Source organism: Pinus tabuliformis, chromosome 8 (assembly GCF_031772625.1).
Source record: "Pinus tabuliformis cultivar Carrire ecotype Pingquan chromosome 8, CPIR1, whole genome shotgun sequence".
Classification (NCBI taxonomy): domain Eukaryota; kingdom Viridiplantae; phylum Streptophyta; class Pinopsida; order Pinales; family Pinaceae; genus Pinus; species Pinus tabuliformis.
The window spans coordinates 1,133,256,812-1,133,267,281 of NC_142294.1; positions in this window are offsets into that span (position 1 = coordinate 1,133,256,812).

Below are 10,470 nucleotides of genomic sequence, written 5' to 3' on the forward strand. Positions count from 1 at the left end.
GCATTGTTTCCAAAGGTCACATTTCTTCCTCTGTCCTTTTCTTTAAGTGACAAAAAATTTCTTTTGTCCCCAATCATATGTTTGGAGCAACCACTATCCACATACCATTTGTTTCCTTGACTATGAGCTGATAAGGCAAGTCCACACCACATTTCTTCTTTAGTCTTTTGCTTCCAGCTCCCATTATCCTTCTGGATAGCTAATTGTCTATCATATTGGGACTTAGACAGATGTTCAAACCTACATCAGCACTCACTTGTTGTGTGCCCAAAATTATTACATTTGAAGCATTTTACTTCACTTAATAAGGGAGAGAAGACATTCTAATTTAGAAAGAGAAAAAATTTGAGACTTAGAAGTCTGATGCATATTATATTTTGGATTTTCATCTCTTTCAACTTTTGTCTTGCTGCAATCAATGGCTATATGTCCAAAGATATGACACCTGTAGCAATGACCATAAAACAAATAGGCATCCCTATTTTTAAAAGCATTATGAGATTGAGCAGGAAAATACCTTGGTCGTCTAGCTTATTGGTTCGTTATCCATTGACAAAATCCTCCTTGCCTAGTTGCTCTTTTGTCTTCATTCATTCTTTCATGATGCTTCTTCCCATGGATCTGTGGTTCTTCGAATCCTATAGACCTGAATTTTATCTTCCCAATAGAAGATTTTTGTGTCTTATAAGTATCCCAGAACGATATTGATTCCTGAATGTCTTTTACTATTCAGGATCTGATCTAGTTTCCTTGTCCCTTTAGCAAACTTTTCATTTAGATCCTTCTCAGTCTTTGTTTTCTCAAGTTCGGTTCTCAAAGAGACAACCTCTAACAGTTTTCTTCCCATTCTTGAATCAAGTCTTGAAGAACCTCTTCTTTTCATTTTCCCTCCTCCAACTCTACTTTCAATAAAATAACGTCATCTTTGCATATCTGTGAGCTCATCTCCTTTTTTAACTTGACCACCTCCAACTTCAACTGCTTGTTCTCCTCTTCTAGTCTCTCATAGTTTCCTTGATTTTCTTTCATTAAAAGGACTAGACTGTCCTTTCTCTTGATAGTTTCTTCAAGATTTTCTTTTTGATAGGCATACTCCTCATTATTAGAGTTATACATACCTTCCTCTGCAAGTTGTAATTGTTCCTTCAGTTGCTTATTCTTCTTCCTTGCTTTATTTAATTCATTGAGGGCACTGATAAGTTCCCCTTCAAGGTCTACTACTCCTTCTTCTTCTTCCTCTTTAGAATCCATAATACCTTGTTTCTTGGAGTCTGTTTCAAAGGCCATAAGAAGATACTTACTTGACTCATTATCTGATGAGTCTTCACAATTTGACTTTGATGCTAAACTATCTTCTTTGGAGTAGAACCCCTTCTTCTTATAGGGCTTTTTCTTCTGATGTATTTGAGACTTGTTTCCAAATTTCAGATCCTCTTCCCTTTTAGCCTTTTCTTTATAAGAGAAATTGGAAGAGAAATGTCCAACTCTTCCACAGTCAAAACACTTAAAGGGAAACTTCGCTTTATATTTTCATGAGCCACACTTCAGTTTTTTGGCTAGTTAAGCCAGCTCCTGATCAGATTCGTAATTGGAGCAATCTTGATTATCTTTGTGCTCCTTGCCCTTTTTGTATACTTTGAATGTTGCTTCCTTTGGTTCATACTTTTCTATTTCTACTCCCATATCATAGGTTGTCAGAGTACCATGGAGTTGATCCATCTTAAGATCCTTTAAATTAGCCATTTCCTCAATAGTTGAGATTTTGGCATTAAACCTCATGGGTATAGATCTTAATCATATTAATCACTTCATCAACTCTAAGTATTATGTTATGCTTTCATTCTCATTCATTCTCAAGCTTTCAAACTATTGAAAATAGCAACAAGAAATGCTAAATATAGAAGTGCTAAATTTAGTACTGCTATAAATAGCATTTCGGGATACCTTCCTATTTTAGTCAGCCCTAAAACTAAAATAGTGAAGTAAAATACGAATTTTATCTTAGCAGTTGTTTGTAAAATAATTAATTAATTCACCATGAGTTAATTATTTAAGGAAAATAAAACATGAAGTCTATGTGGGGACATGCAACAGTTTCTCCATTAACTGAGGAATTTATCCATCAGTTAAAGAGATAAGGATGAGTTGTAATATTGAGTTGTAATTAGTTGGCTCAGTTAACTGAGTCAAATCTAGTTAGATTAATTCAAATAGTTTGTTGAATTAATGTAAGTTCAGTTAGTTAACGCATGCATGCATGTAACTGTTGCACTTCAAATAATTGAATATTCTCTCATAAATAACTCATGCATGTTAGTTCAAATAGAGACATGGTTGAGATAATATGGAGGGACAATGTACTATCAGTTGCTAGAATATTCTATTATGAATATCCCTTGCATGCAAAAGGAATTCTTTCCTTGAGGATTGTGTTGTTACTTCTTCAGGTTTTGTGAGTGTGATGAGGCCAATTCACACATGTGGCTTCATTGGACCCCAAGAAAAATTGCGCAAGAAATAGTAGGTTTGGAGGGCTTGAGGAGGACATATACAGTGTCTATCCAGTCTGTGAGCTGTATTTTTTGATTGCAGAGAGAGCAGGATAGCTTGAGAGTTGATTCTTTATGTAACTTGAACAAGATTTCCACTTGTATGATAATACAGAAATTTGGTTTTTAGGCTGAGGCTTTCCCCCGATTATTTCTTCTATGTTATGTGTGATTGATTTCTCATTTCTTAGTTATATGTGTTCTCTTTATCTTTCTCAATTCGATTAAGCTTCCGCAAAGTGTTTTAGAAGTAGATATTGTATTTTTGTTTAGTCTATTGCATAATCTGTTGATCTACAGTGAGAATTTCTACATGGTATTAGAGCAAAGGTGATCAACGCGAAGAACTATATACAATAAGGAAGAAGTTCAAAGTTTGAGGTTCCTGAATATAGAAATCGAGTTCTTATCACATCTCAATTTCACCAATGGCGTTCAGCGATTTAAGACTCGACTATGCCCTTGATGGCAGCTCAAATTATATAGCTTGGAAGGATTGCATGGAGCCAGTATTAGAGGATAACGGTCTAGAGGACTTCATTGATCAAGAAGTCCCAAAACCGACTGATGCTACTCAACTGGTGGAATGGAAGAAAATTGTGGCTAGAGTAAGGAGAATCCTCCTAGAGGGAGTTTGAGACCACATTGTCTCGAGCCTCCATGGGAAGGAGACACCATTTTCGATGTGAAAAACATTGAAAGATCTATATCAGAATAGCAGCGATCAGAGGAAGCTGGAACTAATAGACAAGCTTCGTAAGATCAAGTGTGAAAAGGGCAACACAATCTCTACATATCTAAACAAGCTCACCACCTGCAGGGATGAGCTTGGAAGTGTAGGGATCACGACTGTTGATGATGACATGGTGACTCTTGCACTCCTTGGTCTTCCTAAGAGCTGGCATAGCTACCAAGACTCGGTTAATGGAAGATAAAAACTGCCAGATTGGGAACGACATTGGTCGGATCTAATGCAAGAGGAAATAAGAAGAAGCACCATAGATGGATCCACATGGAAGCAAGATGATGAGGAAAATCTAGCCTTAGCGAGTAAGGCGAGGAAAAGGAAAGGGAAGGCATCCCATCCCAAATCTGGTTCTTCCCATGGTGGGAAGAAGATTGACAAATCGATAGTACGATGCTTTCATTGTCATGAAGTGGGCCATTATGCTACAAATTATCAACGGAAGAAATCCAAGAAGGGTTCCTTGAAGGGATCTGATGGTGAGGCACTGGCCTCACAGTTTGAGCTGGATTTCTCACTTATTGTATGCATGGTTTCATCCATAGTGGGTGTTATAGACATATTTGGGCACTGCAACCCCAATCACATATGTCCATAAACCAAGGGCTTCTAAGTGCCCAAAAGTGTTGTTTCATACCCTAAAGGAGCAAGGTCAGCTGATTACATCATCTCCCAGAAGTTTTCCATGAAAAACTACTCAAAACTGGTCAAAGCAGGAACATACAGACTGCCCAGTGCTAAGGGTGCGATGCATCTCACCTGCCACATGCAAAAAGTGCGATGCATACTGGAAAGACCTTCTGTAGGGTGTGATAAGCGAGAGCAAAAAAATGGCACAAGCAATTTGCTAAGTGGAGACCCTGAGAATCTTCTAGAAGTTGCTCATTTGACACTTGCCTCCTTGAATTTGCCCAAGGATGAGTAAGAGATCATGAAATCTCCAAGTGGAACCAAGAACTATCAAAGAGATGACACTAATCAAAATCCCAGAAGCTGACTCACCCCCCTGCAAATATCTATAAACGGATCCCTCATCCCAGATATCCAAAGGTTGGAATTGGGTAATTTGCAAAGAAGTGTTGTTGGTTTCTCTTTGAAGACATTGTTGGGTGATCTTGCTTTGTATGAGGTGAAGAGGGCTTTCAAGCTGGGAGGATGGCGTTGGGTCAGACCAAGTGGTTGTAATCCTCTCTTCTACTACTTTTACTAATAAAGCTATTTGAGTTTTCCTCCATATTCTTGTGTATCTCTGAATATTGTGTTGATATATGCATTTGTATGGTCAATATATATCTGATCCTATATTGTTTACAGTGATAGATCTCTATGCTTTGATGGTATTATGCTGTTGTGAATCTACAGGTGCTCTTTGAAGCAGCACAAGTAAGGAAGCAGTGGTGAGATTCTGTCAAAGGAGAAAGGAAACAAGAAAGGAGCCAAGTGGAAGACTGAGGTTGGTACTCTCTGCTTCTTTCTCATCTCTCTCTCATAAAGGAAAAACAAGTGACTTTAATCTGTTTGTTTCTAAGATAGCTACCCATCTTAGTGGGACTAGCAGCTCTGAATAGACACTAGATTTCCCGATAACAAAATGGTGACTCCGCTGGGGAACAATTAGTTTGATTGCTTGTCTCTATTTGTTTGATTCATAAACCACAAACAGAGCCTGAAGTTAAGCCAGCTAGCCTTCGAACTGCATTTTCTATGCAAGTGCAAAGTAGATCAACGTTGCTTTAGTCAATCTCTGGGTTTGTTTATGAACTGAACAATTGACTTGCAAACATCCTAAGTGCCCTAGAGGTAGCTTGAGTAACCTCATTAAATCAGCCCCTGTACTTTGTAGTTACTGACTATCATTTGCTCGACCTAAATCCCTGAACTAATCTACAAACTGTGACAAAACACCAAGTTAAAGTCGCGTCCCTAGACCATCACACCTTCTCTTCTTGGTAATCTGGATGCATCGCACCTCCTGTGTGCAGTAGGTGGGATGCATCCCTATTTCCCCGTGTTACAGGTGCGATGATCAAACAAGACTAGTTCTGCCTCCAGATTTTGGTTTTTTCTTCACTCTCTTCAGCTTTATTCAGGAGTTTTGTTGTCTGTGATCAGTAGACCACTGTTGAAACCCCCTTCCTTTGCATCATCCAACCTCCATTGTGCAAATATTTGTGAATGTTTTTATGTATTTTTCGCCATTCACAATTCTCATTTACAAAATGGTAGCTTAATCGAACTGTCGTCTTTGGATTTGAAAGTGTCGAAAGTGTCATTTTCAGTCAAGGAAAAGAATCCTTCTCTTTTGATAGTCGATTACACTGTTACTCTTGTATTTGATCTGAATTAATAGTACTTCAAGTGTTGAAAGCAGTTTTCAATTCAAAATCACAAAGAGTCGTCTTGTCTCCCTTTTGTTTTTTTTGAAAAGAAAATCGTTAGTATTGTCACTTTGAAAGAAGATATAGTTCAAATTTGTGCTTAGCATTCTTTTTGTCATTCACACATTAAGAAAGCGGAAAACAAATACATGCATGTGCATTTGAATTTAGAATACTTGTTGATTTTGATTTAGGACAATGCATCTAGTGTGTGCTCTCTACTCTATGTTGAAAGGATTTCGTCTCTCTTTCCTTAGTAGCTAGGATTTTCATTGCAAAAAGAAGATTAAACGACTATTTATCATCTTAGATTGCATTTCAGGAATTGTATATCTACATCACGTGGTGAACCTTAAAGGAAAACTTCTTAAACAAGATCAACTATAAAATAAATTCAATGAACACAAAAATGCTTTGGAACCTAACGCACAACATCTAGAAGTCTAGGCTAGAGACGTATTCTGGCGTCGTAAAGCCTAGTAACTGTCGCTTTCATCGTAGGTTGGGTGATTCCTCCTCTTTGAGACGACAAGTGCCAGTACGGACTTTTGCTCCCATGTACCGTCAAGTATATATTGGGAGACCACAATAGGCTATATCCTTTATCCTTAGGAAGTCGTGTCTACCGCCCTATCGATCGCAATCCACTGAACACAACATTCGGGAAGATTGACTTCCGTACCGTAAAAAGTATTCTGCAGTTTTGTGATTGGTTTGGTAATACCTCTGTATAGATTTCCAGAGTAGTCTCTTTCATTCCTTTTCAGACTCCTTAAAGGAAAAGGTCCATCTGAGCACTTGTCACTTCAGGCTCATTAAAAATCGAAGGCGACTAGAGTCATCTTTAGCTTTTTCTCGAATCTTAAAAATTGAAAAAGCAAGTTGTGTCAAAGTGTCTAAAATTTATTTTAATCAGAATAATGTCATTGTTCCCTCATTGATCTTAGGTTGATAAAATGGAGTCCACCAACCAAGGATTTCCCCTCGGGGGAAATCCTAGTCCTTTCTCCTCTTGGGGAGATGTTGGTGCACCTCATATGGCCACATTGTCCCTTCCAGGGCTGAAAATTGGCCTGCCGGTATGGCTTTTCTCGACCTCTGTTGTTCAAAGCACCATGATTCATGAGCAATCAAATCAGCAACTAGATGATACTAAAGTTACCCCCCAACCTTCTACTTCGTTTGTTTCTCCCTCTCCTTCTTCCTCTTCGCTTGGTGAAGATAGTAAAACTAAAAACCAAGTAACTGAGACGAAGAAGAAAGGGAAGGAGAAGAGGAAGAAGGAGCCAATGGAAAAAAGGGGCAACCATACATCGTCTAGTGAAAATCCACACACTGCACCATCCAACCTAAATCTCCATGTGTCATTTGCAAAGGGGACCACTATCATCAAGATTGTCCTTGCATCCCACGGATCTTAAGGGACTGGTCTCCCTGCTTGCACAATCTGGTGTCATCAACCTCTGACGATCATGTTGAGACTACATCATCAACTAGTGAAAAATAAGTCACCACACCAAAAGGAAAATCTAAATTTCCCAGCAGACTATGTGAAGGCGATCATGCCCTCCACCATTGTCCCTTCCTAGACGAAGCTAAAAGAGTCTTGGATAACCGTCCTACATCACTTCAGCGACTCCCTCCTGGATACAAGCCATGGTTGGTTATTTTGGTTTGAGTCCCACATTCATGCTTGAAATATGGAACGAGGGTGATTGGTTAAAGAGAGAATTGGCTCAACCATTCTATGGTCGGGTAGAATGTGGTAGTCCCATATTGGGTTGGATTTTGCATTCATTAATAAGAGGTTCTCCCCTTGGTATCTTATGTGTAAATGTATTTGTTTATATGTGGATTTTATGGTTGATGTATCCTTGATATTTATGTTGTTATTATGCTTGTTATAAGCATGTATTATGACAATGATGATGTATGGCTCTCCTTATATTTTGATTTGTAAATGAATGGATAATGTATCTATGAGCTAATATAGGATAACACAACAAAGGATATAAGGGAACAATGCTTCTTAGTGACTCTTAGATAAGTATGAAACCCTTATGCTCAGATCTGTTATTTACACATGTAGATTACATAGTTGTGACATGTTTGGCGAATTCCTGTCATAGTTAGTAGGGGTCCAATCAAGCCCTTAATTAAGTAACTACATTTGTATCATCATTCCATTGTTATCTTTCTATTTTGAAGGTGGCATTTAATTTTGAGTAGTGACCTCAACTCTGGACCTGAAAAAGTGGCTCAAATCCTGGGGACGTGTTGTGGTCACCAACAACCCCCCTCTTCGTTTGATATTAGTAATAACATCAAGCAAAGGGGGACCCTTAGGCAAAAATCCAAAAAATATTTTTTTTTGAAAATTCTTTTGTATCAGCTCCCTAAAAGCTATATCGCGTCACAACGGAAAAAGGAGCGCTTGCCCAAAGCGCATAAATACACCAAAAAGGAGCGACGCGAGAACCCATCGCATCGCGCGCATTAAGAGCGTTTGAAAAAGGAGAACCTAAAGAAACGCCGATGGCCGATATGCGACGTCGCACGTCGCAATGCCACACGAGCAGCACAAAATGACAAAGTGAAAACCTTGCGATGTTGCGATCTGCGATCTGCAACCATGCAAAGCTGCGATCTGCGATATTAGCAAGCTGTGACCATGCAAAGCTGCAATCTGCGATTTGCGATATCTGCGATCTACGATAACACTTAATAACGTCGCAGACATCGATACTGTGATACCAATCGCAGAAAAAACTCATCGCAAGAATTCTCCGACATACACGGTAGATCCAAAAATGAAAGCGCGCCTTAAGGGAAATTAATGACCGCATGCTCGAATATCCAAAACTAATTGCATCGCATTTATCGAAGAGTCAAGTTATGATTAATGTCATTAATTTCGCATTCATTAGAATTTAATGCTTTCTTGTCAATCTTTTCGTCATTTCCCTTCTTCTTTGCGTAAACTGCAAGACATGCAACTTATATAAATCTATATGCAGGAAACATCTAAGGAGAAGGGAAGAGCGCCAATAAGACAACAGAGAGAAGATGCCTCCGCAATTGGATGCCGCATGCAGCAGAACCGCGGATTCCAGAGTATCGCCCAACAGGCACTGATGAAAATAGACTGTCCAAGACTCAGAGTCAAAGGCGCACAAAAGCAGCGTGTTTACAAAAGATCCTGAAGCTCAGACTTGGTAAAGCAGAGAAAGAAGCGCAAGAGAAGAAAGACGCTCCAGAAAAGCCTGGAACAAAGAACGAAAATAGTTCTCGAAACAGGGGATTGTCCATACAGCGCAGCTTCTAACTCATTGAGTCATTCGCATGACCGGAAACCGAAATAGCAACAGCAAAATCAGTTCGAAAAGAAACTGGATTGTACTAAGTGTGCACACAGCGAATACACCCAGCTAGAGAAAGGTTTTCGAAAATATCTTCTAATCTAACAGAAAGAGGTGCCAGCGCTTGTTGTTTCTAATTTTCAAGCTCGAACAAAAGGAAAGGACAACCAGCCGACTCTTTCAGGGCGAACAGCGCATTGCTTACAGCACTAAGGAGCAGATACAGAAACGGTTAGAAATTAGATTCAGTTTTTAGAAATAAATTTGTTTTTAGTAAAAGGGCGGTCATTTGAAGTCGTTCCCTGAATTTGTGTAAAGTAAAATTAGTCGGTTACTAGTATTTAACCCTTCTCGTTGCATTGGAGAAGGGTCTGAAATTTTGTCAAAAAACTTGTCCTCAGAACATGCACTTTTGCACCCTCGGAGGGGGTTTTTGATGAATGGACAGATCAAGATTTATTTATGTTTGCATTTTAATACCTGCTACTGATGTTGCACTTCTGTACTCTTAGTAGGCATTAGAAGCAAGTAGAAATAGATCATTATTGCTTAAGGTCTGTAAGTTTAAAATCAGTCATAAATGGTACTTTTATCTCTTGACTAGTTTCTGCTTGCATTCTTAGAGTAATATACAACTGATGTTATTTATATGTTAACGTATGAATGAGTGGACTACCATTTGGCACTTTTGTACGGTGGAGTCATTGATTTGTGCTTAATACATGAATAGTTGATTATGCAATATGTTGTTCACAACCGTTTTGCTTAACTTCTTACGCAAGATGGTTCATCTCAATTGATTTATATTCTCATGATAGCTGAATAATCTTCATTACCAGTTATTCTGTGAAATCTTTCTAGATTGCATAATGGAAAAATTCTGTCCGGGTTAGTGTAGATTAGATGTATTGTTTTTGTTAGATTAAAGTAGTATAAAGTCATTTCAAAATTTAGAATTAGATTAGTTAAGGAATAGTTACATATTTTTTACTATCATTTTCTACATACACACACATCACCATTTTCTACACATACACACACCCCTAGAACGGGAAGTTGGTCCCGTCATCCCCAGTCGGACCCGCTACACCAAACGGGCACGGAGCCGCCAACCAGGTTCCCGACCGGGTGGGTATCCCCCTTGTTGTTGACCCGATTTCGGGGCCCTCAACATTTTTGGCGCTAGAAGGAGGGCACGAACTATGAATGGCACCTAAAGCAATATCCAAATACCATTCTGAGAGTAATACACCCTCATCAACTCCCTCGACTTCTCCAACACGGTTAAACCCGGAATTTGAAGTCGCTCGAGTATCCACCACTGCTACATATTCGAATATATCAGGCCCATCTATTATTGAACCCCCTGAAATTCAAACTTTGATTCGTAAACTTCAGGGATTCTCCATTTTTAACCAGAAGTCTGATAAATCTAAAAG